This window comes from Aulonocara stuartgranti (genome assembly GCF_965226115.1).
Source record: "Aulonocara stuartgranti genome assembly, chromosome: 6".
Classification (NCBI taxonomy): Eukaryota; Metazoa; Chordata; class Actinopteri; order Cichliformes; family Cichlidae; genus Aulonocara; species Aulonocara stuartgranti.
Genome location: NC_138944.1, coordinates 35,203,152 through 35,231,111, shown reverse-complemented (window position 1 = coordinate 35,231,111; position 27,960 = coordinate 35,203,152). Strand labels below are relative to the sequence as shown.

The window sequence follows — 27,960 nt, the reverse complement described above, 5'->3', positions numbered from 1 at the left end:
GGGGTTGGAAATCAGCCACGATAGCTCATGGAACATCAGCTTATCTTGTTGAATTCTCTTGGCTAAATCCACAAAGAGCAGCACCGCAGCTCAGCTGATAACAGTCAGAATATGAAATTTAGTTATTCTGACTTACTTCCCATGCTACCATCACAGGATTTCCACAACTGCCAAATTCCACTTTATCCGTTTATCCCAGTAATTTTTCTGTTTAACTTTTGAGGCAAAGTCACTCATGCACAGTGTAAGCAACAGCAAACAGAGCTAGTGATTTTTCTTTGTTTTTGTTTGTTTTTCTCTCCTTGGGTTCTAAACAGATGACCATACTGAGCACATTTATTAGAATTACAATTTAAGTTAAAATAAAATCTGCATTACTGTATATGGCAGGATGAATGTTATCCTTCGGTCCAACCCACTTTCAGCCTGGCCCATTAGGGGGCGCTGGTATAAATAGTGGCCATTTGAGTGTCTCTGCGTCGCTTGCCTGTGATCTCCTTTTTGGTCACCTGACTTCCCCTCGGTGTGGTGGAGATCATTTGCGGGTTATTCTTCTGAAGCCTCCATCGCGGCTGGTCGTAGCTATAGAAGCCTCCTCTGAGCTATTCTGCTTACGTTCTGTGACCCGGCTTACTTGGTACGTAATCAACTTTTGTTACGCTCTCTGCCTTCTATTGTTCTTTTATAGTAATTATTTATTATGTTTCGCAGGAAGTGTGGGCCTTAGTTTTGCGCCAAGCTACGCGAACTGAAGTGCTGCTGTTTTGCCTTGCTGTGCTTTTACCGTCTGTTCCCGTTGTGAGAATTCTTTCCCTGCTGCTGTCAGCTTTTACAGTGGACGTCGGCGTGGACAACGGCCATATGCATGCCGGTTATTGGAGTCAGCTGGCGTGCATATTGATTGACTGTTAACTTATCGTCGTGTGGACGGCAAGTTGGAGCAGTACGGCGATTCCGTTTGCTCCAGATTTTAGAGTTTTATTCAGATTGTATGTTGTTTTATTGCTTTTTGATTTGTAGTTTGGATTTTCTGTTACACCACTGGTGGGAGGCCCTTTTTCTAGCTGTAGATCACCAGTGTGGTCCTGCAGTTGGGTTATCCCCCGGTGCTACACATTAGTTTGTTGTAATATATTAACATTTTCTTTGTTTCTTTTATTCAGATGCGGAGTGCCGACGTGGAGGAGACTAGGGTGCCTTGGTGGTGGGATCCCTTGAGTGTACACACCTGCCTTGTCTAGTTTATTAGTGTGAGTGTGTGATAGTGTGTTGCACTTGTGTTTTGGTGTGTTTTCTTTCTTTAGTTGTGTGTGGCATCCCTGCCCCTCCACTGGTAAGCCTCAGCTCTGAATACCTTTTTAAGCATATTTGTATTTGAATATTTATGATTATGTTTTTATTCGGTGTTTTAAATAATTACCAATAAATTGTCAATTTGTTTATTATTGAACCTCGTCTCTGGATTGAGTATAGCGAACCTAAGTGCCTTTTTGGTGATTTAGTGTCATTTCCAGTATTCTCTGGGTGAAATTCCCAGGGTGGCGTTGTCGTTCTTTAAAACTGAAGAGTATTTACTTTATATCCCAACCTCGTCTCGCCACATGTAGTAATATAATTTCACTATTAAATCAGTATGACATGGGGTTTCCTAATTTTTCATAAAATTACTTGGTGTCACAGCAAGAGGGCTTTGGGTTTGAATCCACTGGATGAAGCCCCTCCATGTGGAGTTGGGTCCAAAGATATACATGTTAGGTCAACACCTATTTCTCAATTGGGGTGAGCGTGTGATGTTCTGTGTTAGCCCTGTCATAGATTGGTGACCTGATCTGGCATAATCGTCTTATTGTCCAGTGACAATTAGAATAACCTCTAGCCCAACTACAGCCTGAAATGGATAAAGAAAGGTTAATGGATGGGTGGATATTGTAAGAAAGAAAAAAACATGTACGAGATTCCAGATTCCACGATTCCAAATAAAGACATTGCAGCATGTCTACCTGGGTTACCTGAAAAGTTGCTCTTTTTCCCTTTCAGCTTCTCGGTACTTACAGTTTTTCTCTCTCCTATAAAGCATATGTATATTATATACCACAGCAACAGATCTTGCTTAAGTTTAAGATAAAGTTAGTACTGCCCGGATAGTTTCTGCATGCTGAGATATGTGTGAAAGGAAAGGCTGAATTTATGCTACTGCAGTTTTTAGGGTGCGAGTTTATTTTCCTTTCCACTGGCATTGTCAATGCCCCAGTTCAGAATATAAAACAGCTTTGGGATAAAAGCCAAAAGAGACAGAAAAATAGCACATATTGAGTCTTTTTAAGTATTTGTGCTGACAAAGAAAAATCAAAATGCATGTTTCCACACATGGAGAATGTGGAAGTTTTCAAGTCTTACTGCTAGAAGTGGAAGTGCTTTTGTTGGGATATTTTGAATCCAGTACTAAACTACATTAAAGAGTTGAAGAGTTGATTCTTCTCATAAAACCAAATGAAGTAAAGACAATGCACTACAGTAAATTAACGATAACTTAGGGGCATGAGTTCCTTATGTGAGTGTCTGGCATATTTTTCCTGTACTTTGAATTTTTAGATATTGAGATATTTTCCTAAATTAGTGGCACATAAATTAGCTAAAACTAAGTATTTTTAATTTTTAAATAAATCCAAACATAAAATATATGGCTCCATGGAAACCAGTTACTTAAGGTGTAATGTCACAACACTTTTTTCAATTAAAGATTTAGGGCATTTTATAATACAAAGCTATTAAAGGCTGCTCAAAATGAATGCACTTTGATCCAGAAATGCACTTCACTATGACTTTACATATGTCAATTTTCTATTTTATGATTCAGAATTCTAGTCAACTGTGGGACGTTCCCGTTGACATCTATTTCTATTTTCTTTCTTCTTTTAAAAATACAATTTATTCATAGTGCCCCCCCCCCCCCCCCCCCCCATCTTGAATATGCATGAATGTAGGTTTCTTTTTCCTCTCCCAAAAGTGGCAGCTTAGGAGCTGCAAATTTTCAAGTTCATCTTTTAAAATCCAAACTTTTAAAGAATTGTTGGCCATGCTAACACCTGCTTCTCTCTGGCAGCAGCATCATGCTTTCCCGTGTTTTAAATGCACCTTAGAACAACACGCAGCAACACTACACATGAGCGAGAGGAGGGAGGTTTGGGGTCTTCACACACCCCTGTTCTCTGCTGGCCATCGGGGCAGGGGGGCTGGGAGGAGGTGTTGGCCGTCCGATTGGGATCTGGGATGCAGGGCCTCCCTGCTGCTGCGGAGCCTGGGGCCGTCTGCTTGCCTCCACCCCTGGGGAAAGGCTAACATCTCCTGGGTCTAAGTGCCGTTTCCCCCTCCAGGGCGAGGGTACCTGGATACGGGGTATAGAGTTTGTTTGGGGAGTGTGATTTGTGTGTTCAATGTCCATGTGTGTCTATCCTTATGTTGGGTGAGTGCTGAGTATTTGTATATGTGTGCATGAGGGTGGGAATGCATGTTTGTGTCTGTGTGTGCCTGTTGGTCTGTGTTTATATGTCAGGTCGGGTCTTAGACTCCACCTCTCTGGGATCTCCCCTCACCACACTCCCTGCCAGTGACTGATGCCCTCAGGGGTCAGTGCGTTGGTGGTTCTTGGTGTCCGGGGCTGGGCGCTCAGATATGTACCAGCTCACTCCCGGTGACTACTTGGCGGGGCCTGGTGCCTGTTGCTCGGTCAGGCCTCTTCTGGGGCAAAGGGGGCCCTCGGGCCTCTGGGCCTGCGGCTCGGTTCACTCTGGCACAGCTGGCTGCCGGCAGAGCCAGCGGGCACGCCACTACGGCCCCCTCGGGCTTCTGCTCCGTGGCTACTGGGCGACCCCTCATCTGGGGCTCTCCTCAGCTCTTCCCAGGAGGGTGGCACAGATGCCCCTCCGGTGGTCCTCCTTGGGCTCTCGCACTCTGGGGCCTGGATCTCCTCCATGCCTGCTTCATGCCCTGCGGAACAGGGCTATGGCTCTCTACATCCTGTTGCAGACCATTACATGGGGAAACCTTTTGAATACAAGCGCGCTGATCCACACAGGTGTTCACTGTTCATAGACATAAACTACACCTTTATTGGCTGCTATTTCCAAGCACATTGTGCGCTGTCTGTCCTACGTGCCGCACAACAACATTCAATATTTAGTATTTACTGCTGTTTACACTTAGCTAGATTAACGTGATGGTGTTGTGTTTAGTATGTTGCTCTGTTTTTTTTGCTTGTTTTCTCTTCTTTTTCTCTCAACAGGTGATCCAGGGGATTTTTTTTCTCTTCTTTCTCTTTTTAAGTGGCCTTGCTCACTGTCCCTCTTCCCTTCTGTTTTTCTTTTCCTTCAGCTTTCTTTCTCCCTTTCCTATCCCTAAGTCATGTCTGTCCCGTCTGTAACAACTGAAAATAAAATAAAATAAATAATAACAACAAAGGTTGATCAAATGGACCAATACGGAAGGCCGTGATGATCCGTTTGGCAAAGTAAATCCATTGGGTATCCTTGGAGGTCAGCGCCCTGACCTACTGGTGTCAAGACAACCATCTCACCCTCAACGTCGCAAAGACAAAGGAGTTGATAGTGGACTTCCGGAGGTGCAGAGAAGTACACACCCCCATCACCATCAACGGCGCTGCTGTGGAGAGAGTGAGCAGCTTCCGGTTCCTTGGCGTACACCTGGCTGAGGATCTTACGTGGTCAGTACACACAAACAAAACAGTGAAGAAGGCGCAGCAGCGCCTCTTCTTTCTCAGGAGACTGAAAAGATTCGGCATGAGCCCCCGCATCCTCAGGACCTTCTATCGCTGTGCCATTGAGAGCATCCTCACTGGATGCATCACCACCTGGTATGGCAACAGCACCGCCTACAACTGCAAAGCTCTCCAGTGAGTAGTGCGGTGCTCTGAACGGATAATTGGAGGTGAGCTTCCCTCCCTCCAAGACATCTACAGGAAGCGCTGCCTGAGGAAAGCGGGGAGGATCATCAAGGACTCCAGTCACCCCAGCCATAAACTGTTCAGACTGCTTCCATCAGGAAGGAGGTTCTGCAGCATCCGGTCCCGTACCAGCAGACTGAGAGACAGCTTTTTCCATCAGGCCATCAGACTGCTGAACACGTCATAGACACCTCAGCTTCACTACTGGAACTTCAACATTATGCACTCCACACTGTATATAAATGCCACTTGTTTTGCACATATTCAACTCTGTATATTTTATATATTTTATTATTATTATTATTATTATTATTTTTATTTATTTTTTTTTATTTATTTATTTTTTTTTACTATTTAATTTGTAAAAATGTGTATACACACACACACACACACACACACACACACACGTAGGAAAATATTTAGTATACACATCCAGAAATGCATACACTATTATATATTGTACATATATTTATTAGTTTCAGGTTGGCCATTCTTGTATTTTGCTCGTTTGTGTTGTTGTGTTTGCACATCTCTGTTGCTTGTGGGGCTCGCACACAAGAATTTCACTCGCATGTGCTGTGCCAGTGTGCCTGCACATGTGATGTGACAATAAAAAAAAAAAAAAAAAGTGATTTGTTGGTCTTCAGACAACAATTCTGACGGCTAAAGAACGAAATGGGACAGGCAAAAAAAAAAAAAGAAAAGAATTGAGAGCAACAAAAAAACTTAAACCTAAAGTCACAACTTGTTTTTAAAATTCAAACCAAAACATGGAAAAATCAACTTTTCTCACCATTAGTACCCTCAGAGTTCACTTTTAGTAAAGTTTTATGGTACTGAACTGAAAAAAAAAATAATATGAGAAGTATTTAAAATATGCTGATATGAACACCAGCCTAATTTTGTGTTGGTCCCCTGTTTGCTGCCACAACAGCCCTGACCCACTGAGGCATGGACTCCACTTGACCCCTGAAGGTGTGCTGTGGTGTCTGGAACCAAGATATTACCAGCATTACATCCTAAACTTTTAATCAGCTGTAAAACAGCCTGTTTCAGTTTATGTGTTCTTTTCAATAAATTTCATGCTCAAAGTCTCTCCCATTTCTTCTTGTTGCATGCTGAAGCTCTACTATGCAAAATATGATTTTTTTTGCCATTTTTCAAGTAGTGTTAAACTTTTGATCCGGACTGTATATCTGACTACGAATAGGTGCCATGATGAAGAGATAATCAGTATTATTCACTTCACCTGGCAGTGGTCATAATATAATCCCTGATCAGTTTATGTTATGCGTGTTGTACAGGAACTTTATGTGGATCTGTTAATGCCTTGGAAAATCAGTTTGTGGACTCTGCAGTATTTAAAGACTTCTAAGGTAATGGGTGAACTGGAAATACTGTAAAATTCAGAAAAATTATTTGTTTTATATATTATGTGTTCTTCTTCTTCCTCACAAAAACTAATTTGTGATTTTGGAGAATTGTTACACCTCCTAAAAGAGCATGAGATTAAATTACAAAGTACTGCAGCCTTGTGTGTGGATAAGATGCAGGGGGATGAGATTGCAGAACTTACATAATATTTTTAAACGGGTTTGAATGCTGACTGTCATCATCACTCACATCCTACTCAACAATAATGATGATGGAAGAAGTCTGACATTTCATACTTCTCCAAAAAATTACAGTTGAGTAACAGGGTGGAAATAAAGATTTAACCTAATATTTGTGTTAATTAAAACACAGAGCAAAACTAGTTTTACCTTCTTTGGTCGCCACACCAGCGTGCTCTTTCTCTTTGTCTCTGGGTCAGACAAAGACTAATTGGTGTTTGGCTGTATCAGAGACTCGCAGCAGACTGCTTGACCTGCTCTGAACCAACTTGCCAATTAACTTCTTATTAACCTGACAAAGAGATGCTTTCCTTTTGCAAGTATGCACATAAACAAAAGGTCCAAAGAGTAGGAGAGACACTGAGATCAAATGTATGTGTTTGCATGAATGCACACATATAAGCGTTCAGTTGTGATACTGTACGTGCACAAGGATTTCTACTTCTCCAGTGATGCGTGTAAGTGTGAAGAATGTTTCAGTTGATTTGATGGACCACTGGGATGTTGGTCCATAATAGAAACACTGACAGCTGTAAGTGCATTAGGTACATACCAAATGAAACAGAGCAGACTCCCTGAATGTTGAAAAAGCATAATTCCAGTTTGAGAAAGAAAAAGCAAAGATATGTGTGCACATATTTTGATTTTCTATGACAAACAGATGTTTCTATCATATTTTCTTGCTCTCTGTGGTTTAATGCATGAATTTAAAGTGCATGTGGTTGTGCTCTAATGAATGGAATCTGTATCATGGTCCTCCGGTCCTCTGGTTTTCTGTCAGTGCTTGTTGTTTTTTCTCTCTCTCCTCACTCTCCTGCTGGTACTCCGTTGTGGGTTCCTGCCTTTGGCCAATTCACCTGCTGGCAATTAACTCACCTGCTGCTCATCACCCTCTCCCTAGTGTGGACCTTCCTGGATCCCTCCCTGTTTTCCTTGAACCATGATGACAAGTGTGTATGTGAGTGAGCATCAGTGTGGAATGCGAGTTCGGACATGTGACTGACTGGTTTTGAGAAGTGAAGAGTAGGAATTATTTTCCTCCCCTGGATTCCCTGGAGCCCCATTCTTCACCATTGTATATAGCACCTGGTGTCCACTTCTGTAAATAAACTCTCCTTTATTGTGATCATTCAGAGTCCTGCATTTGAGTCGTGTCAGCCGCCTTGACAGAATGATCCAGCCAACTATGGACTCAGCAGACTCTGACTTTGTGCGTTGTACTCTCACCACCCAAGAAGCCTTACTGGAATGACATGAGCAAATGCTCCGGCATCAATAGCGAACTCACCACCGTCAAACAAGCTTTGGGTCAGCCACCCCCTTTCATCATCATCATCATCATCATCATCATCATCATCATCATCATCATCATCATCATCATCATCATCATCATCATCGTTTATTTGTATAGCACTTTAAGAACACACCAGGCAGACCAAAGTGCTGAACAACACAGATCAAAACAACTACCAAATTAAAAATACCATAAAATCATTACATACAATAAAATAAATAAGAAGGTGTCAGTTTCCTACAGAGTTAAAAGCCAGGGAATAAAAATAGGTTTTCAATCTGGACTTAAAGACCTGCACTGATGACGCTTGTCTAATTTGGAGGGGAAGGTTATTCCAGAGCATCGGAGCCGCAATTGAAAAGGCACGGTCTCCTCTGCATTTCAGCCGCGACTTAGGGACCGACAGCAGCAGCTGCTCAGCTGAATCGAGCGAGCGAGGAGGAACATGTGGCTTCAGCAAATCAGATAAGTAGACAGGAGCCAGACCATTTAAAGATTTAAAAACCAATAAAAGGACTTTAAAACGAACACTAAATTCAATGGGAAGCCAATGCAAGGAAGCCAGAACCGGAGTGATGTGATCGAATTTCCTACTACCGGTTAAAAATCGCGCCGCCGCAATTTGCACTAACTGCAGGCGTGACAAGGTGCCCGACCCAACCCCTATTAAAAGGGAATTACAATAGTCCAGACGTGAGGTGATAAAAGCATGAATAAGAGTTTCCAAATTGGGTTTAGAAAGGAGAGGCTTAACCTTCAACAGGCGTCTGAGGTAATAAAAAGCTGATTTTACCACCCCATTTACATGACCTTCAAAAGTAAGCACAGAATCAAGTTTAACACCAAGATTAGTGATTGAACTTTTCAGATGAGAGGTCAAATCACCAAAATCAACATCTGGGGTATCAGTAGAACGATGCGGGCCATATAAAATTACTTCCGTTTTGCGACCATTAAAATTCAAAAAATTATTTGCCATCCATAATTTAATATCGACAGTCAAGCAGTGGTTGACATGGGGAGGTATCCAAATGACTAAAAGGTAAGTAAAGCTGACAGTCATCGGCATACAAATGAAATGACACTCCGTGTTTACGAAAAATCGCACCAAGGGGGAGTAAATACAGCGAGAAAAATAATGGCCCAAGGATAGATCCCTGGGGCACACCCCAAAGCAGAGGGGCCACAGAGGAAGCGGCCAGTCCCAGCTTGACACAAAAACTCCTTTCGGAAAGATATGATTTTATCCATGACAATGCCAAATCAGGGAGATCAGCAGGTCGTGGTCCACTGTGTCAAATGCAGCTGTCATGTCCAATAACACAAGCACAGCATATTTACCACGATCAGTAGCAACAAGAATGTCATTCATAACTTTAACAAGAGCTGTCTCCGTACTGTGAAAGGGCTTAAAACCAGATTGGAAGATTTCAGACAGTTGCGAGTCGCTCAAATAATCCAACAGTTGGGTATGTACAATCCTCTCCAAGATCTTGCTTAAAAAGGGAAGCTTGGAGATAGGTCTAAAATTTGACATAGTAGAACTATCAAGGCCAGGTTTCTTAAGTAAGGGGTGTATGACTGCATGTTTAAACCCACTAGGAACTTGACCGGTTAACAGACTAGTATTGATAATTTTCAGGATATAAGGTCCAATGATGGGAAATACTTTTTGGAGAAAGCGGGGAGTAACAACATCATTCAGGGAGGCACAGGGCTTAGCATGTAGCACCAACTCCTCTAAGTTGCGCAGAGAAATCGGTGCAAAAGCAGGGAATAGGCTTGAGCAAGGAGGATGCATGGCCGGCTCAACAATAAGTGGAATCAGAGGCCTCAGGCTAGCAATCTTGTCCACAAAAAAGGTAATAAACGTATTGCACATAGCCTCAGAGGACGGTAAAAGGTTGTAACCCTCCAAGTTAAGTACAGAATTAATCGTATTGTATAAAACACGAGGGTTGTGAGAGTTGGCTGAAATAAATTGAGAAAAGTAGGAGTGTTTATCGGCCTTAACTGCCCTCTGATAAGTTTTCCAACTAATCTTTAGGGCTTCCAGGGAGACATGCAATCTGTCTTTTTTCCATTGTCTTTCACATTTCCTACATTGTCTTCTAATACCTCGGGTACGATCTGTTAACCAAGGACTAGTCTTAGATTTACATTTTCTTAGTCTCAAAGGGGCAACAACATCAAGCACAGATTTACAAGCAAAGTCAAAATACAAAAGTAGGTCATCTGCAGTGGGCAACTCAGGGGCATAAGACATTAATTTGTCAAACAGTATAGAAAACCGTTCAGCAGAATCAGAGCCAAAGGCACGATAACATCGAATAGGTGCAGCCTGATTTGCAAAAGCGTTAGAAGGAGCAATATCAAATAAGATAGGCATATGATCAGAAAATACTGCATCTTCAACCCGTACATTGCAAACAGATAAACCATGAGCTAAAACTAAGTCCAGTGTGTGACCACGTTCTTGAGTGGCACCACTAACAGATTGGACAAAATTAAAAGAGTTCACTTGTCAATGGAAAATTGTATTTAGTAGTCAGTATAATCTTTTAGTGATATAAGTTTGCATATGGTAGAATACTGCATGTAGTTATTTATATTAGAAAATATTCAACCATGTATACTTAGAGGCATATAATTAATTGTGTGTGATCTCTAACAGGCTGCAGGCTTGGGGTGCATCCCAGGAATGCACCCCCACGTCTGGGAGCATGAGAGCTCATACCTTGTTTTATTGTTTTACGGCAGGATTAACATAGCTATGTCTGTTTTAGTTTAAGTGCTTCTTTACATATAGATGAACTGCTGGACTTCCTCACCATGTTATCTAGGGTGGGGGAGACTACCCCCTTTCCTGACCAAGGATGTACCTTTTGTGCTCTCATGACCCTTTGATCAGCAGGACACACACACACACACACACACACACACACACACACACACACACACACACCTACTGAAGTATAAATAAAGATTGGGGCAGTTTCTTAGTGCGAGTCTCAGTCTGGAGGCTGCCCTTGCTAGCAAGAAGTTCTGTGTGTTTCTCTTCTCTGAGTCTTTACTGAAGAAGTGTTTTAGAATATTTTCCCTAACATCACTAAGTCCAGAAAGTCCTTGGCCAGGGGCTTCCCTGGACAGCAAACGTGAATGTTAAAATCACCAAGCAGGAGGATCTGGTCATACCGTGATGCACAATCAGCAAGAAACTCTGAGAACTCTGATAAGAACACCTTGTTATATTTCGGCGGGCGATAAACAATCGCACATAACAACAGAGGTAAGCCCTGCACCATAACCAACTAATCCACCTCTCCCTCTGGATTTTTAGGCACCACCCATTTGTTCCTCGCCTGTGATCTCTCCACTGGAGCCACCTGACAGATTGTTTCCAAACCACCAACCCTTCACCGGTGAGTTGGAGAATTGTGCTGGTTTTCTGATCAAGTTTACTTTGCTTTTCTGACAACAAAAGAAAACATATGAAAGTGACTGAGTTAAGATTGCCTTTTTTGTGCAGCTCCTCCGTGATCGGGCTCTTAAATGGGCTCAGGATGTAGTAAAGGCTCACCCAGAAATTTCCTATCCTGTTTTTATCTAAATTTAGGAGAGTGGTTGATAAAGGCTCTAGCTCAGAGGTAACTGCCCATTGTTTACTGAACCTGAAACCAGGTAACCAAAGCATGGCTGACTATTCAATTCATTTCCTGATTCTGGCGTAAGAAATGGGCTGGGGAGAGGATGCCCTCAAGGGGACAGTGATAAATAATTTGTGTGATGAGCTAAAAGACGAACTGAGGGAATTATCATCCCTCAACTCTTTAATAACTTTGTGTAGAAGAGTAGAAGATCATTTGCAGGCGCAATGTGAGATGCAGAACTCCAGCTCCCAGGATGCCTTGGTTTGGTTGACCAGAGTCCTGGTGGGCGAAATCTCTGGCTCTTGTTCTCCTCTGCGTCTCATGATTTCTGCTAAAATCACTATTCAGGCCATCACTCCGAGTGCTTGTTGACTTGGGGTGGAGCAAAGTTTCACTCACACCTCCCTAGCATATAAATTACACATCGCAAAGCAAGCTCTGTCCCACACTATTCAAATAACGGCTCTAAATGACTAACAACTGCCAGATATAACTGAACCTGTCACTCTAATACTGTCTAGCAATCATACTGAACCGCTCGTTTTTTGTTTTGTTTTTTGTTTTTTTGTTGTTGTTGTTGTTTTTTTTTTTTGGGGGGGGGGGGGGTTGTATGAGCAGAGGTGTTTAAGAAGGATGTGGCTTTGTTTCTTCCTCCACATGGGCCTATGATTGTGCAATCGGTCTTGCCCACCTCTGCCCACCAGTTGGCTCTATAGCAGGGCCAACACACCCTGGGTCGACACACCTGAATTAAATGATTAGTTGATTACCAGTCCTCTGGAGAACTTCATGACATGTTGAGGATGTAAATTAGCCATTTAAATCAGTTGTGTTGGATCAAGGACACACAAACCTGCAGGACATGGGCTCTTGAGGCCTGGAGTTGCCCACCCCTGCTCTATAGCCTGTCAAAACCTGAAAGTGAGGCGATGGAGAAATATATCACTGATTCGCTCGCTGCTGGAATAAGTTGGCCATCCTCTTGCATGTTTCTCCTTTGTTGAGAGGAAAGACAAGACTCCCAGACCCTGTATGGATCATTGTGGTCCTAATAAGATTACTGTCAGGATTAAGTATCCTCTACCCTTGCTAATATCTGCTTTTGAGTTACTCCAGGTGGTCACCATCTTCAAAAAGCTGGACCTCCACAATGCGTATCATCTGGTTAGAACATACGCAATACCCACCAGGGCCACTTTGACCTGGCAGGTGTCACGGTCAGTTTATCCTCTGGTTTTCACCCACTGACCAACGTCCAGGCTGAGCAGACAAATCAGGAGCTAGCAACCGTGCTCTGCTGTATTGCTTCCACCAGTGAAACTACCTGGAGCACCCAACTCTCCTGAATTGAGTACGCCCACAACAGCCTCACCTCTTCGGCAACTAGTCTATTCACCTTCGAGGCATCCCTGGGAAGCCAACCACCACTCTTCCCTGCGACTGAGGATGAGCATACAGTTCCTTCCTTTCAACATCATCTCCTCAGGTATCGCCACTTATGGAAGACCACCCAAGCTGCTCTCCTCTGAAACAAGCAACAGAACATGCGGTTGGCAAATGGACATCAGAACCCTGCACTTGCCTAAGAGTCCAAGCAAAAGGTATGGCTCTTGAAGAGGTATGTTCTGATCTGGACTGAGTTAAGATAACTGGCTCCAAATACTATTGGTCCATTTGAGATCTGAACCATGATTAACCTTCTTTCTGACTGTATGCACATCCATAATGTCTTCCACGTGTCCCAACTCAAACCATACCTCCACAGTCCATTTCCTGTCAGTGCTCATTTTTGTTTCTCTCTCTCTCTCACTCTGCTGATGTCCTCTCCGCCTGAATGGTACTGCATTGCGGGTTCCCACCTTTATATAACTCTCATCATCCTTATCAGATCACCCACCACTTAAGGTGGCGGTTGAGGTGTGGTCTACCCTACTGTACCCTGCTTATCCTAGTTAGTGTAGCCGCGGCTGTCATATTATTTCTAGCTTCCTTTGTCATATTTCTGAATCTCTAACGTGTTTATGAAGACAAAATGCAGGTGTAAGGTGCCTCACATTTCAGACCTGTAAGCTACATCCATCTGTTCAAACAGTATAGGAAGCAGTGCTTTAAGCTAAATGAAAGACATACAATTCAGTAAAAATATTCATATCAGGGGAATCTACCAGATCAAAACACACAGAGACTGAATTCATATTCACTGTTGTCATCATCCACAAACCTATTTAGGGGCTCAGAAGGTAGAGCGAGTCATTTTGTAATCAGAAGGTTGCTTAATGGATCCATGGCCCCTCAAATCTGCATGTCAAAGTGTCCTTTGCCTAAGACACTGGAACAAAAAGCATTTGTTTTAATGTGTGTAACTGGGTGAACGAGGCTTGTAAAAAAAAAAAAAAAGCAAATTGAATGCACAGTTTCCAGTTCAAAAACTCTACAAATGTTCAAAAGTACCAGGCCTTTACCTTCTAAAAGAAAGAAATGAGACAAACCAGAGGATGGATTCAGATTCACAAAAGAAACTAAATTTGAATAGTTACTTAAATATCAAATGCATGTCTGAAAGACTTCAAAAAGAAAAAAAGTTTCACCCCTAGAGAAGTAAACAGGGTGATTATGTCTGCCAGTGTGTTGGTGAATCAGATCATCTAAGACAGAGTTTCCAGGGTAGCATGTTTAAATGAATGATAGATGAGATACACGCGAATGTGTTTATGTTGTATCTCTGTGTCTGTCTGCATATCTGTGTATAGGCGGTTCACAAAAAGGTCACATCCTTTCCATCCATGTCCCCTCCCTTATTCCTCTGAATGAAGTGCTGCTGTTTTCTCGTGGAGGAATCAGCACACTCAACACACCGAAGATAGTAAGCTGTATACTAACAATGGTGGCATTTTGGGGGCATTTTACAGGATTTGGAGCATGTTATTTTATTTTATATTATTTTACCTATTTATTTTACTTACTATGTGTTATGTAAGCTATACTTTTTGTGACTATTATGGAATTTTCTTTTTTCTTTTTTTTTCTTTTTTTTCTTGTTATAATTGTGTGGTTTTTTCCCATATTACTAACATGGCAATTTGTTTGTTGTGATTTATTATCAGCCAGACTCATATTTGCTTTAAATGACAAATTTATTTAAGACGGAGTGATTTATCTAAGTCTGGGATGGTACGTGTTAACGGCCGCTCATAGATCCTACCTGCCGGATCTTCTTTTCATTGATATCGCTGTTATGACTGATGAAGCCGAGCTGGTGAGTTTCTTTGTTAACCAAGTAACGTGTTAAAGCTATAAATATGACTATTACTAAACTGTACTGTCATTAATAGTGTTGCTTTGTTAATGTTGTATGGTTGTTTTATTTTGTGTCTTTCAGTTGATTACCTGGCTTCTGTAAAGGCACGGTTACTGTACTGGTGTTAGTTTATGGTTGTGGAATAAACTTATAAAAGGCAGCAATCAGATGTCCGAGCCTGAGTACGACACAGTTTCATCAGTTAAAACACACCCTTACGGTGGGAGTTTACTAAATTAAAGGTAGTTAGCTTAGTAAAAACCGTACAGTAATCAACACTTAGCCACCCCCCGCGACGGAGAAGTGCAGAAGGGTCTGTGTCGACTACGGAGAATCCAGCAATTAGACGGAGCCCGGCCGATCGTCACGGCCGATCGACGTGACTTCGTTCTCAAAACACCCTCAAGCCCTCATACGTGAGAGACTGTGTGTGGATTTCTTTGCTGGAACTAATAGGGCGCTGGCATAGGATAAGCCAGCCGCCGAAAACGAACTTTTAATTCAGTTACTAGCCGCTAAGCGACCGGAAGTGGGTCGCCGCCATCTTTGCTGAGGGCATAGGAATAACGCCGGTAAAAACGAACAAAAAAGTCAGTATGGCATGCCGAGAAGAATTAAAGAAAAGGCGGTCCTCTGCGCAAGCAGTTTTTACTAGGAAAGCCAATTCCATTGCCTTTAACATTGACATTCTGACTGAACATGACCTCATGTCTGAAAGTAGGACACTCAAAGACAGTTATAGTGAGGTTTGTGATAGCAGTTTTGATTACATTGCTGCTATGGAAGAAGAAGATGCAAGTGGGCTTGCAGCAGAAATAGCTGGAGTGGAGAAGAAGCTACAGGACTGCCGCTCAAAATACCAGACCACAGAAATGAAGCTAAAGGAAGCGTCATGGTCTCGTTGTGCATCAGGTCAGTTTGACAGTCTAAGAGTTGACCTAAAAGATGCGATTAGCCAGGTGGAAGCGCTCAAAACGGGTCAAATAAAACAGGATCAGTTTGATTCAATGCTCCCTGCTGTGGAAGGCAGAGAGGAAGCTCTGAGTGAGTTTGTGCATAAGTGGGATCGTTATGTTCCTGAGAAAGAAGTGAACGTTATGCGAGCTTGTCTCAAAGAGCTCAAGGAAAGGAGGAGAGTGGCTATGGTGGTGCTGGCTACCACTCTAGATGGGAGAAGGAGATCTGGGTGTGGCGACCTCAGGAGCAGGACTAGCAGTGAAGGTGAAGGCAGTGATGAAGGTGGCGCTGACGGTGGAGTGACGACCAGCACTAGCAAGCCCAGTGGGCCCGCTGCGACCGGTGGAAATGATGGCCCAGCGCGTGCCAGTGGTGCGCTAGATGCTGACGTGCATCCTGCTGCATGCCAAAGTGCCGCAGTGGGCAGTAGTAACCAGGTTATTGATGAAGGTGGCCCCGATGGAGCACGAACTGCAAGTCCTTCCATTGCAGCCCTTCAAGCGCCACCACAGGGACCACTATCCCAGGGTCTGGGGAGTCCTGTGTTTAACCCTGGCCCCTCAGGCACGCCACAGCAGCTTCGAGGAGTGCATGGTGTGAGACCCAATGGCGCTGGGGCAGGACAGAGCACGTCTACCGTCTCTCAAGGATCACTCGGAACAAGGATCGCACTCGCACCCCTGAGCCTACCAAAGTTCTTTGGGGACAGGAGAAGCTACTGGCGCTGGAAGAGTAACTGGGGGACCCTCCAAGCGTTGGCGGAACCCACAGGTTCCCCGGAGTGCAGGCTCTTCCACCTGATGGACAGTATTGCTGATCCAGTAAAATGTGAACTTAGGCTGTCTCACTGCCGTACAGTGAGTGATGTTTTTCGAGTTTTAGAGGACTGTTATGGTGACGTATCACAGATAGCAGATGACATTGTACTTGAGCTACAGGAGTTACCGGGCGTGCGCAACAACAAACCCAGAGAGGTTTTACAGTTGATCCAAACTGTAGAGAGGGCGCTGTTGGACTTAATAGACCTAGGTTGTGAAGATGCCATAAAAAATCAGTTAGTGATCCGGTCACTTGAGAGTAAGCTGCCGGACAGTGAAGGAAATCTCCGTCCGTAGATAGAGCTTTTCCTCCTAAGGCATGGGCACCAATAAGCAGAGTTCATCCTTTAACATATAACAAAATTAAAATATTCTCATGCATGATCAACGGTTAATCACGGTACCGGCCGGAGTACCGGGAGCAGTTTGGAAGAACAAGAAGACACGGAGACTGTTCTAGGTTGTCATCCCAAACTAACTCAAAGGTTTATTCATCATACAACAGTTTATATAGAGGAAAAAGGTTCGTGTGTCAGCAGATTCTCAGTTCAAACCGGTACAGACCAAATAAGGAAACGTCTTCCTGCCTTGTGAGCAAAGAAGTATCCTTTGTGTAGTTTATCAGTTCAGCTACAATTGTGATTATCTCAGCGACATATTTTCAAGGCACAAAACAAAGAGTTCTTACATTAGTGAAATCTGAAACAAACCATTTGGCCTTTAACAGACGTCTCCTAAAAGATTAAGAAACTAATGTAGCTGAGGGAGTGATCTCTGTGGTATTTCAACCTTGTACCAGCCTGTGATTCTCACACATCAATTCTTGGGTCAAAGAGAAAAATAACTAAAACAAAGGGGCCTTATTGAATGACAGAGTTTTCCTGCATAATGTCAGTATAAAACAATATCCAGTAAATGCTCCCATGGTACTAAAATACCTAACAGACAGTATGAAAGAAAGGTGGCTTTTGTACCGATGTGATCCTGTCAATGTCAGTCCACAGAACCGGTTTGATAAGCTATGGCAGTTCCTGAAAGATCAGAAGACAGTTCTGGTGCAATTGGAGCAGTTGCAATCCATCAGACAGTCTAATACTGCCAGGGCAGCCGATCCGAGCCCCCGCGAGAAACCAAAAGAGAGACCTGATCGGAGGATGGAGAGACGTTCGTTCACCAAGGCTACTGCGAGCGAGACGAGAGGTGAGCTGTCACAGAATCCTTGCTGTTTGTGTGGCGAAGAGGGTCACACAGGGCGCTTATACCGCTGTAAGGCATTTAAAAAGGCCAACCCGTCAGAGCGGAGAGTTTACGTGAAAAAGACAAAAGTGTGTCCCAGGTGTCTGGACTCCCATGGGAGTGATGACCCTTGTAGTAAAAACTTTCTGTGTCGTAATGAAGGATGCAGAAGGGGTGATGCCTCATCGGATCACCGTGTCTTAAGACCCCAACTAGGAAAGATGCAGCTAGGCAAGGGACAAAAGGGGATAAAAGGAGAGAACCCCGAGGCCCGACGGAAGAGCAAGAGGCTGTGTTTGCTGGCCAGGTCTGTCCCCGGAGCAGCTGGAGGCTGTTCGAAGGGCTTGCACAAACAAAGTAACATCAAAGTTGTGGGCTGGCAGAGGCTCGGAAGATGAGAGTTGTCTGAAGGAGCTCCCGGTCCTCATGATGTTGTTGGACGTCACCACCAAGAGGGGAGACTGGATTGGAGCACTCATCGATTTAGCCTCTGACACGAATTATATCACCCACGAGGCAGCGGAGAGGCTTGGTCTGCCTGGTGAACCAATCACCTTAGTTGTTCATGGTGTTGGTGGCATGGAGGCAAAAGTAGAGACAAAGAGATACCTGGTGAGCATAAAAGTAGCCACAAAGAAGGGAACATGGCGACTCCATGAGATGGTTTGCTATGGATTAGAAGAGATTGCCAATGTGGGTCACGTCGTGGACTCGGAGCGCCTGGAGAAGTTTTTCCCAGGCTCCGTCGAACCCGGGGAACTGATCCGCCCGGAAAAGATTGAGCTACTCATCAGCACCCGGGAGGGTCGTCTAGCCCCCCAGAGAATGATGAGGTGCGGTGACTTGGTTCTGTGGGATGGTCCGTTGGGGAAAACCATCAGTGGCACACACCCAGATCTGTTTGAAGATGTGGAGGTGACTGCACGACTCTCATCGACCCATTTGGCATGCTCCATGAGGGCGGAGTCTCAGAGAGTTGTGGCCCTCCATAACTGCTGCCCAAAACCAAAGAACAGCGTAGAAGTCGGTACCACGGCTACATCCAACACTGAGATCATCAAATGGCTGCAGTGGGACAGTATTGGTGCCGCCTGTGATCCCATGTGTGGCGGGTGCCGCTGCGGGAAGTGCGCCCCTGGAGGGAAAGAAATGTCACTTGCTGATGAAAGAGAGTTGGAGATCATCAGAGGGGGTCTAACCTTCAAGCTGAGTGACAATCATAGTGACAAGCCCCATTGGGATGCTAAATATCCCTGGAAAGAGGACCCTGCGACCCTACCTAACAACCGCAAAGCTGTGGAGGCAACTTTCCTGAAGTCAGAAAAGCGCCTCGAGAAAGATCCATTATGGAAGGCAGCTTATGCTAAGCAGGTGTGTGACATGCTGGCTAGGGGGGCCGCTATCCAGCTTTCCCGGACGGTGTTGGACAAGTGGAAAGGAGCCGTGTGGTGGATAAACCATTTGATGGCGCCCAACCCACACTCCAACACCACGCCGGTGAGGCTCGTTTGGGACAGCAGCCAGGTGTACAGAGGTGTTAGTTTGAACAGCATCTTGATGAAAGGCCCAGATGTCCTGAATCCCATTAGGGCAGTGCTGCTCCATTTCCGGGAGGGAGAGCATGCGGCAATAGGGGATGTCTCCAAAATGTATAACTCTGTATGGCTGGAGGATCAAGAGGTGCACGTTCACCGCTTCTTGTGGAGGCATTCCCTGGAGGAGGACATCAAGGATTATGCTGTGGTGCGTGTGAACATGGGTGAAAAGCCTGCAGGTTGTATCGCTCAGGTTGCCATGCGAGAGACTGCCCTTCTGCCACAGTTTGTCAACAGAGTGGAAGAAAGACGTGTCATTGAAGAGGATACTTACGTGGATGACATCCTTGTGTCCCACAACGACCCTGAGAGACTGAGCGAGATCCTTGAGGGGGTTGAAACCATTCTCAAGCATGGTGGGTTTTACCTCAAACCTTGGGTGCGGTCTGGCTTTAGTGGGAGGCAAGGTGCTGTTCCTGCCGAACCAGAAACCATCATGTTGCCCAACCAGCTGCGGACCGAGGACAACAAGGCCTTGGGTGTGGGTTATCTCGTGGAAGAAGACAAGCTCTTCCTCATGGTGGCTATTAACTTCTCCGCAAGAAAGAAAAAGATGCGTACTCAAGTAGACCTCGCTGAGGAGAACATAGGGGAGAAGACGCCAAATCCCCTCACCCGCCGTATGCTTCTAAGTCAGGTAGCAGGGCTCTATGACCCCCTTGGTCTGGCGACGCCCCTGAAGCAGAAAGGTGTTATTCTTGTCAGAAGAGCCTTTCAGGAGGCCGGGATACTGACTAAGGATACGTGGGATAAGCCGCTGTCTAGTGAACTACGTGGGAGAGCAATCAAGCTCTTTGAGGAGTACGCGCGGCTGAGTACCATCACCTTTCCCAGGAGTATTACACCATCCGGCTGGGTGGGTAAACCCTGGGGGATCACGTTCTCTGATGGAAGTTGTGACTCATACGGAGCGGTCCTCTACCTGCGCTGGGAAACATCTGGAGGGGTTAAGACCCGGCTCGTGGAGTCCAAGGCCAAATTGACTCCAATCGAACAAAAGGGAGATGCTGTCAAGGCAGAGATTTGTGGAGCTGTTTTTGCCACTCGCCTGAAAGGTTACTTTCTGAAGTACAGTCGGTTGGAAATAGATCGTTGGTACCATTTTCTGGACAGTCAGACTGTGTTAGGTGCCATCCAACGGGAGAGTTACGGGTTCCAGACCTTCTTTGCCAATCGAGTGGGAGAGATACAGAAGGCTGGGCCTGTGACCGACTGGTGGTGGCTTCCTGGCCAGTTCAACGTGGCTGACCTGGTCACAAGAGGATGTTCCCCTGAGCAGCTTGGTGAGGACTCTTCATGGCAGACCGGTCCCATGTTCCTAACCAAGCCAGTAGAGGAATGGCCCATAAAGTCAGCTGCAGAGGTGGCCTCTGGGACTAGAGAAGTCGTCAGTCGACTCCAAAGAAAGGCTTTTTCTGCCATCTTAACAAGGTCGCAGGAAAGGGCGCAGACTACTCCAGATGGCTTTGATAGCGTCAAAGCCGTGGTCGGCGGCCGAGTAAGTCCGGAGCTCTTACCATTCAGCAACAAGGTTACATCTTTTGAGACTAAGGGGTCTCCTTCTGTTGCTTCTAATGTCTGCAGGATCTAGGAGTGCTGGGGTTCAGCCTTGATAAATCAAGTAGATCTTTCACGGTTCAATTCTCTAGCCAAGCTCTGTGGGGTCATAGCTTATGTCCACAGAGCCTTGCGCTTTTGGTTATCTGGCAGGGGTCGGACTGCTGTAGGATTAAAGTGGGAGGCGGTGCCCGCGGCTCAAGAGCGGGTAGAGGCATTTCAGGACTTATGCCTTGCCGCTCAAGCAGGTGTGACTTTCCCTATGACGACGCTCAACCGCCTGGTTGTGCGCAAGGATAAAACAACGGGGCTCTTGATGTGCTATGGCCGGATTAAATCCGTTGAGGAGGAGAGGTCTGGGGTCCCTTTGATCCCCTACAAGTGTCGGTTAAGCTCTCTGCTCGCTGAGGACGCCCATCGTGTCAACCACGAAGGTGTTTCTGCCACCCTTCTTCGGATGAGGAAGAGGGGCTGGGTAGTTCAAGGTCCCAGGATCGTACGGAAGGTGATTGATTCGTGCGTAAGTTGCAGAAAGTGCAGGGCCAAGCTATGCACTCAGGTGATGAGTGATCTTCCTCCCGTACGCACTACGCCAGCAGCCCCTTTTGAGTACACTACTTTGGACTTGTGTGGTCCATATTTTGTCAGAGACTCAGTAAGACGACGAGTGAAGAAGAAAGTTTGGGGCGTGGTTTTTAGCTGTATGGCCTCAAGAGCCGTTCATGCAGACATAGTTGAAGATCTGTCAACTGAGGGCTTCCTGAAGGCATACCAGCGGTTTACTGCCCTGAGGGGTCACCCCAAGAAACTCTGGTCTGACCAGGGGACCAATTTCGTGGGAGCTAAACCTGCGCTGAAGGAGCTCTATGATTTCCTTGCGAGTATCGACAAAGAAGAGATCCAAAGAAAGGCAGCCGTAGTTGGGTCTGACTGGATGTGGGAGTTTAGTCCAGCGGACTCCCCACACCGGAATGGAGCAGCAGAGGCAGCTGTTCGCGTGTTGAAAAGGGCGTTGAGTAACGTTGGTGAGGAGGGAAACTTGACTGCTCTGGAATTCCAAACCCTCCTCTATTTGGCGGCCAACCTCACCAATGAGAGCTCAAATTCAGGAAGAAATTGTAGATGTGTTGACACCAAACTCTTTGTTGTTGGGTCGGGCAGGGCCCAGGGGCGACAACATGGGTTTTGAGTTCCCTGCCTACCCATTCAGTCGTCTACGTGCAGTCCAGGTGGAAGTGGACAAGTTTTGGAGACGCTGGAGTCAGTTGGCCGGGCCGCACCTGTTTGTTCGGCAAAAATGGCATGCCCCGGCGAGAAATGTTTCTGTTGGGGACCTTGTCTGGGTGGCAGATCAGAACGCACTTAGGGGTCGTTTCAAGCTGGGCCGCGTGGAAGAGGCAGATCCAGATCACCTAGGTGTTGTTCGAGATGTCAAAGTAAGGATTTGTTGTAGTCGTCCCATCAACTGGTCTCAGGCAAGGAAGGACAGGGAACCATGTCATTCCACCATTCTCCACAGGGACGTAAGGAGGTTGGTGGTGTTACTGCCAGTAGAGGAGCAAGAGGAACGTGGTTCATCCCCCTGAGTACCCAAGAAATACTTGCAGATTGGGGACTCTTGGGTGTGGGGACCAGGCCCAACCTGTTTAAAACACTGTTATAAGACTTTTTGTTTTCTATATTGGTGTTTATTGCTACTGGTTATTGTGGCCTACTTAGTCTGGCATGTAGCCCAAGTGGGAGGTGTGTGGTTTTTTCCCATATTACTAACATGGCAATTTGTTTGTTGTGATTTATTATCAGCCAGACTCATATTTGTTTTAAATGACAAATTTATTTAAGACGGAGTGATTTATCTAAGTCTGGGATGGTACGTGTTAACGGCCGCTCATAGATCCTACCTGCCGGATCTTCTTTTCATTGATATTGCTGTTATGACTGATGAAGCCGAGCTGGTGAGTTTCTTTGTTAACCAAGTAACGTGTTAAAGCTATAAATATGACTATTACTAAACTGTACTGTCATTAATAGTGTTGCTTTGTTAATGTTGTATGGTTGTTTTATTTTGTGTCTTTCAGTTGATTACCTGGCTTCTGTAAAGGCACGGTTACTGTACTGGTGTTAGTTTATGGTTGTGGAATAAACTTATAAAAGGCAGCAATCAGATGTCCGAGCCTGAGTACGACACAGTTTCATCAGTTAAAACACACCCTTACGGTGGGAGTTTACTAAATTAAAGGTAGTTAGCTTAGTAAAAACCATACAATAATTATGTATTTACTTTATTTTATTTTCAGTTGCTACAGACGGGACAGACATGACTGGGGGATAGGACAGGGAGAAAGAATGAAAGAAAGAGAGGGAGGGAGAGAAAGAAAAACAGAGGGGAGAAGAGATGGTGAGAAAGGGGGGAAGAAAGAAAGAAAAACAAACAAAACACCTGGATCACCTGTATGGAGAAAAAAAAATTAAATTAAAAATTATGGAATTTTCTAAGGAAGCTCCTAACAAACGTGTCCATACTCCACACTGAATTTAGACACTCAAATATTAGGCAGAAGGCTGCCTAAACAATTTTCTATTTACATAATTATCACAGTCTATGATCAGGGATGGTCCAAACTGCAGACAGATTTACTGTTGTGGACCAATGTGCAATAGTCTGACTTGAGCATCAAGGAAGCCAAATGTCTGCTGAGCAGACCCAGAGATGAGCAATTTATTTACAGTGACCTCCATCATATGTGAACTTTAACAAAACTCCCCCAAATTAACTTAATTAACAAAACTCAAAGAGCACATGGATCGGTAACACAGCTCACCTCTCCTCCCCCATCTGAATCAAGCGGAGACTGACTACATATAAGCAGAGATGTAATCTGATTACTTTTTTCAAGTAAAGAGTAATGTAAGGGATTACTATTGCAAAAACGGTAATTAGATTACCGTTACTTTCCCGTAGGAACGCTGCGTTACTGCGTTACTAAAACCGTGATTTTTTGCGAGAATTTCTCACGAAGGTGACGTAAGCGAGTGCGCCGTTAGTGACAACAGCTGTGTGCAGATCAACAATGGATCATATATCGATTGTGGGAGAGAGTATGAGCATGCAGCGTTTAAAGCGTGGAAGTACTGACCTTACTTTGAGTTTGATTCCATAAAAAGTGACAAAAACATTAGCGTCCATCGTGCGTGGGAAGAAAACTTCTTTTTACAGCGAAAAAAAACCCTAAACTTCCAAGCAAGCACCGAGTGCGCTACAACGTAATGGGAAACTCAGAGAAACTCGCGGATTCTTCCACTGACCGCTGCGGCTCACCTGCACCAGGATAAACCTCCGCCTACACCACTCCTGCTTTACAGGTGAAAATAGAGCAACAGGACTGCTAGTCTTTGATGTTATTTATTTTCTGCTGTGTTTTACGTGCATCTATTTGAAAGAGTGAGTGTAAACACAAAAACTATTTTATTTTATGTGCTGGAATGTGTAGAAAATAGGTTTAAATGTTAAACTAATTTATTCAAATCAGAGAATGTTGCATATAATTAAATTTTTGCTTGATGCATAAAGTTAAAAGATTAAAACTGATAAAACAAGTTTTAAAAAGGGACCTTTCCATTTGATTACATTTTGTATGCTGGATTATGTAGAAAAAGTAGAATTGGGCTGAAAGATCTATCGCTTTATCACCTACTCAGGTTGTAAATCGTGTTTTTAAAAAGTAACTAAGTAATTAATTACTTTTGAAAATAAGTAATCAGTAAAGTAATGGGATTACTCTTTTGGGGAAGTAATCAGTAATTAGTTACTGATTACTTTTTTCAAGTAACTTGACCAACACCATCAATTTACCTTCAGTTAGTCTAGTCACTACCACTTGCTTGAGCTGAGAAATCTAAAACTCAACACAAATGACTCAGAATTACATAGAACACCTCACACTCACATTTACACAACTAAATGTCTCTATAGAAGAAAAAACAGTCAACAAATATTTTGCATCCTCAAACAAACAAAATGAAGCATTCCTATTGAAACACCCCCCCCTCCTACTGGTTTAACCTGGCGATGTCAGACATGACATCATCAGTACTTTAAAAATCATGAAATGCTGGGCGGGCCTTTCCCACACCTGACCTACTTGAAGAGTGAGAACAAAAAAAAGCAATGTAAGTATGCACAAATTGGTAAATTCTGCAACGTAATAAAATATAAAGCAACATGTGATTGAGTATTTGCTTTAATCTGCTGAATGCTTGAGTTTGATGACATAATTCTTACACAAACAAACCCGGGTTAGTAAGTGCAGTAATGTTGCTCTGACAGTAGCAAATCATAGCAAATAAATAAATGTAGAGAATAATGTGCTTAATGTGCAACAAGCCAACAATTCTGAGATAAGTGGAGAGTATTCCACCTTCATTTTGACACAACCAAAGAGAAATTGTTATTTCTCTACTTGCAGAGTTCTCTCTCTCTCTCTCTCTCTCTCTATTTTATTTTACCATCAAACACCACTTTGTTATCTTCCTTCCCTTTTAATTCTGCACTGAACTTTCCCCCCTTTGCCCTCCATTTGATATTGTCTTCTTTGATTTTTGCCTTGCTCTATTTCTCCCCCCCCCCCCCCCCCCCCCCCACCTCCATGTCTCTCTTTCCTCTTAGATGTCTCTCTTCCCATCTCTGACCTCTGCATGTCCGTCTCCATTAGTTTCCTTTCAGCCGTGCCTTCTTCATCTGCTACACTTGCCTCCTCGTTTTGCTCCCTTCAAAGCCAACTTGACAGCCTGGTTCTTCAGTACCTCTATGTAACAGGCCATTCGCCATCCATCCATCTGACTATGTGTAACACTTTGCATGGTCAGTGGTATAAAGATCCCTCATCAGAAAGTATTCTGTTTCATATCAGCTCATCTTCAGAGAGATTTAAAAAAATAAATAAAAAAAAATGACACTGATGACTTTTCTGTCAAAAATCAGAAGAGGATCAGAAAAACAACAAAATGAATGAAGGTGTTCTTCGACTGTACTGACTGGAGGCCAGAAACCTCTTCTTTTCACAGATTAATTGAAGAGCCTTTACTGAATGACATGTCTCTGTGAACATACCTTTTTGCTCTTTATTATTGTGCAAATCAGTGTTTGAAATGGGATGCTAGCCAGGTGGCATCACTTCAGGTTTTCTTAATTGAATTTCAGTTCAACAACATTCTCAAATGTAGTATAAAACTGAATCCTTGTGATTCCCTCACACAGACTAATACTACTAGAATACTGATTTAAACCACTGGTTCCTTTACATTTTAATTTCTTTACGCTCTTCCTAAATCTACTGACAACTGAATTTGGAGGTAGGTCCTGAATGGGGTAGAAGTGAAAAACAAGTTGTCATAGTTGTCAAATGAAAATATGTAATCTTTTTTCCCCGTCAAAACAACACATCGCACCACAGCAAAGCAAATAAGCACTAAATAGAAAGTGGCTGTCCCATCCAGCAGAAAAAGAGAAACAACTTACCTTTGTTCTCACAGGTGCCAAACAAACTCTCAGCTTTTGCTTTAAAAAAATCATCAAAAGCACACAGATTCTGACACTAGCAAATGGTTTTGTGTCTCTATCATCTTCTTTAAGTTAAGTAATAAAAAAAACCATTATCATCCTTTTTAATGCTAAATGATTGAAGGTACGATTTCAAGATGATTTATAGCTCACCACTGTAGAAAAGCATTTTATTTACTCTTGAAGAAACTTTGAATCATTAAATCATCACATGAGACTCTTGTCTATGGAACGCCAGGACTGCCATAATGAATTAATTAAATACACCATTAAATAATTAATTAAATGTGGCAATAATTAATTAAAATTGGAATTAATTAATTAAATAAATAGTTATGATATATGTAATTAATTAATTATTGACACATTTAATTAATTATTTATGTATTTCACGTTTTAATTAATTATTGACACATTTAATTAATTAATTATTGACATATTTAATTAATTATTTATGTATTTCACATTTTAATTAATTATTGACACATTTAATTAATTATTGACACATTTAATTAATTATTTAATGATATATTTATTTATTTCATTTTGGCAGTCCTGACGCCTGGCTCTCATCATGAAATAATTTTATCTGTCAGCCTCACCCATCAAACTCAGGGGGCGGGGTTAACGCTGATCGAGTCAAAACCATTGCTTTGGCCTGGTGGCCATTGTTTCTAGCACACAACAACCGGCATGTGGAAGCTAACAGAACTGAGCTTTGAAAAACCCTGTTTGTGTGTTACCAAATACAGTTTTAATATTTTTTTAGCCGAGAATGTAGTGGTTTAATCTTCATGTGTCTGGTCGGTTTGTCAAGATACAGCCTCTTTGCAAAAGTGTTTCGATGATTTCGGAGATGTCATCCCAGTCTCACGGCAAAGCGTGGGATAGACCCGCTCGCCTCACAAGCAATCCCACCGACAAAGCGCAGGCCCCGGTACACAGCTGTAGTAACCCCCGCTGACTTCTTTTACTGAGGTTATATTTATCTGTGTTTTATTTCCTGATGTTCTTATGTGTCCTACGTGTTTCAGTCGCCAATTCTGAATTATAACTAACATTAAAAACATGTTTAAGGAGGAGAGAGAGCAAATAAATCTGTTTAACATCTGATCTTTGGGTTTTTGTTCAGTAATCAGCGTGACCTGTATAAACACATAAAAGAGATAACGTTGGTGTTTCCGTCATGTAGTAACTGCTGGCTTTAACTGTACAAAGGTTGTTCGACACTATGAAACACATACAGACTTCATGATGTTCGGCTAATATTTTTATTGTGAATATTAATCATGCTGACCTCGCTCTGTACACCACGCAGCGAGGTCAGCATATCCACGATATCCTCAGCTCCATGAGTTAACACAAAGTTTCCCAGCTGACTATCTAACTGCCAACTATTCCAGAGACGTGAAAATATACAGC

General features: G+C 43.6%; 1 long non-coding RNA gene across 2 annotated transcripts in view; it reads left to right on the top strand.

Moving 5' to 3' along the window:
• Positions 1–391: 391 nt before the first annotated feature.
• LOC309708150 overlaps positions 392–27,960 on the top strand; it is a 431,095-nt gene continuing 403,526 nt past the window's right edge. The window contains exons 1-2 of one of the 2 annotated variants that reach the window (XR_014277185.1): positions 392–930; positions 1,164–1,606. This is a non-coding gene — a long non-coding RNA (uncharacterized lncRNA). Of the gene's footprint in view, positions 944–1,163; positions 1,607–27,960 lie in introns of both variants that reach the window. The other variant, XR_014277186.1, reaches the window with a different exon arrangement.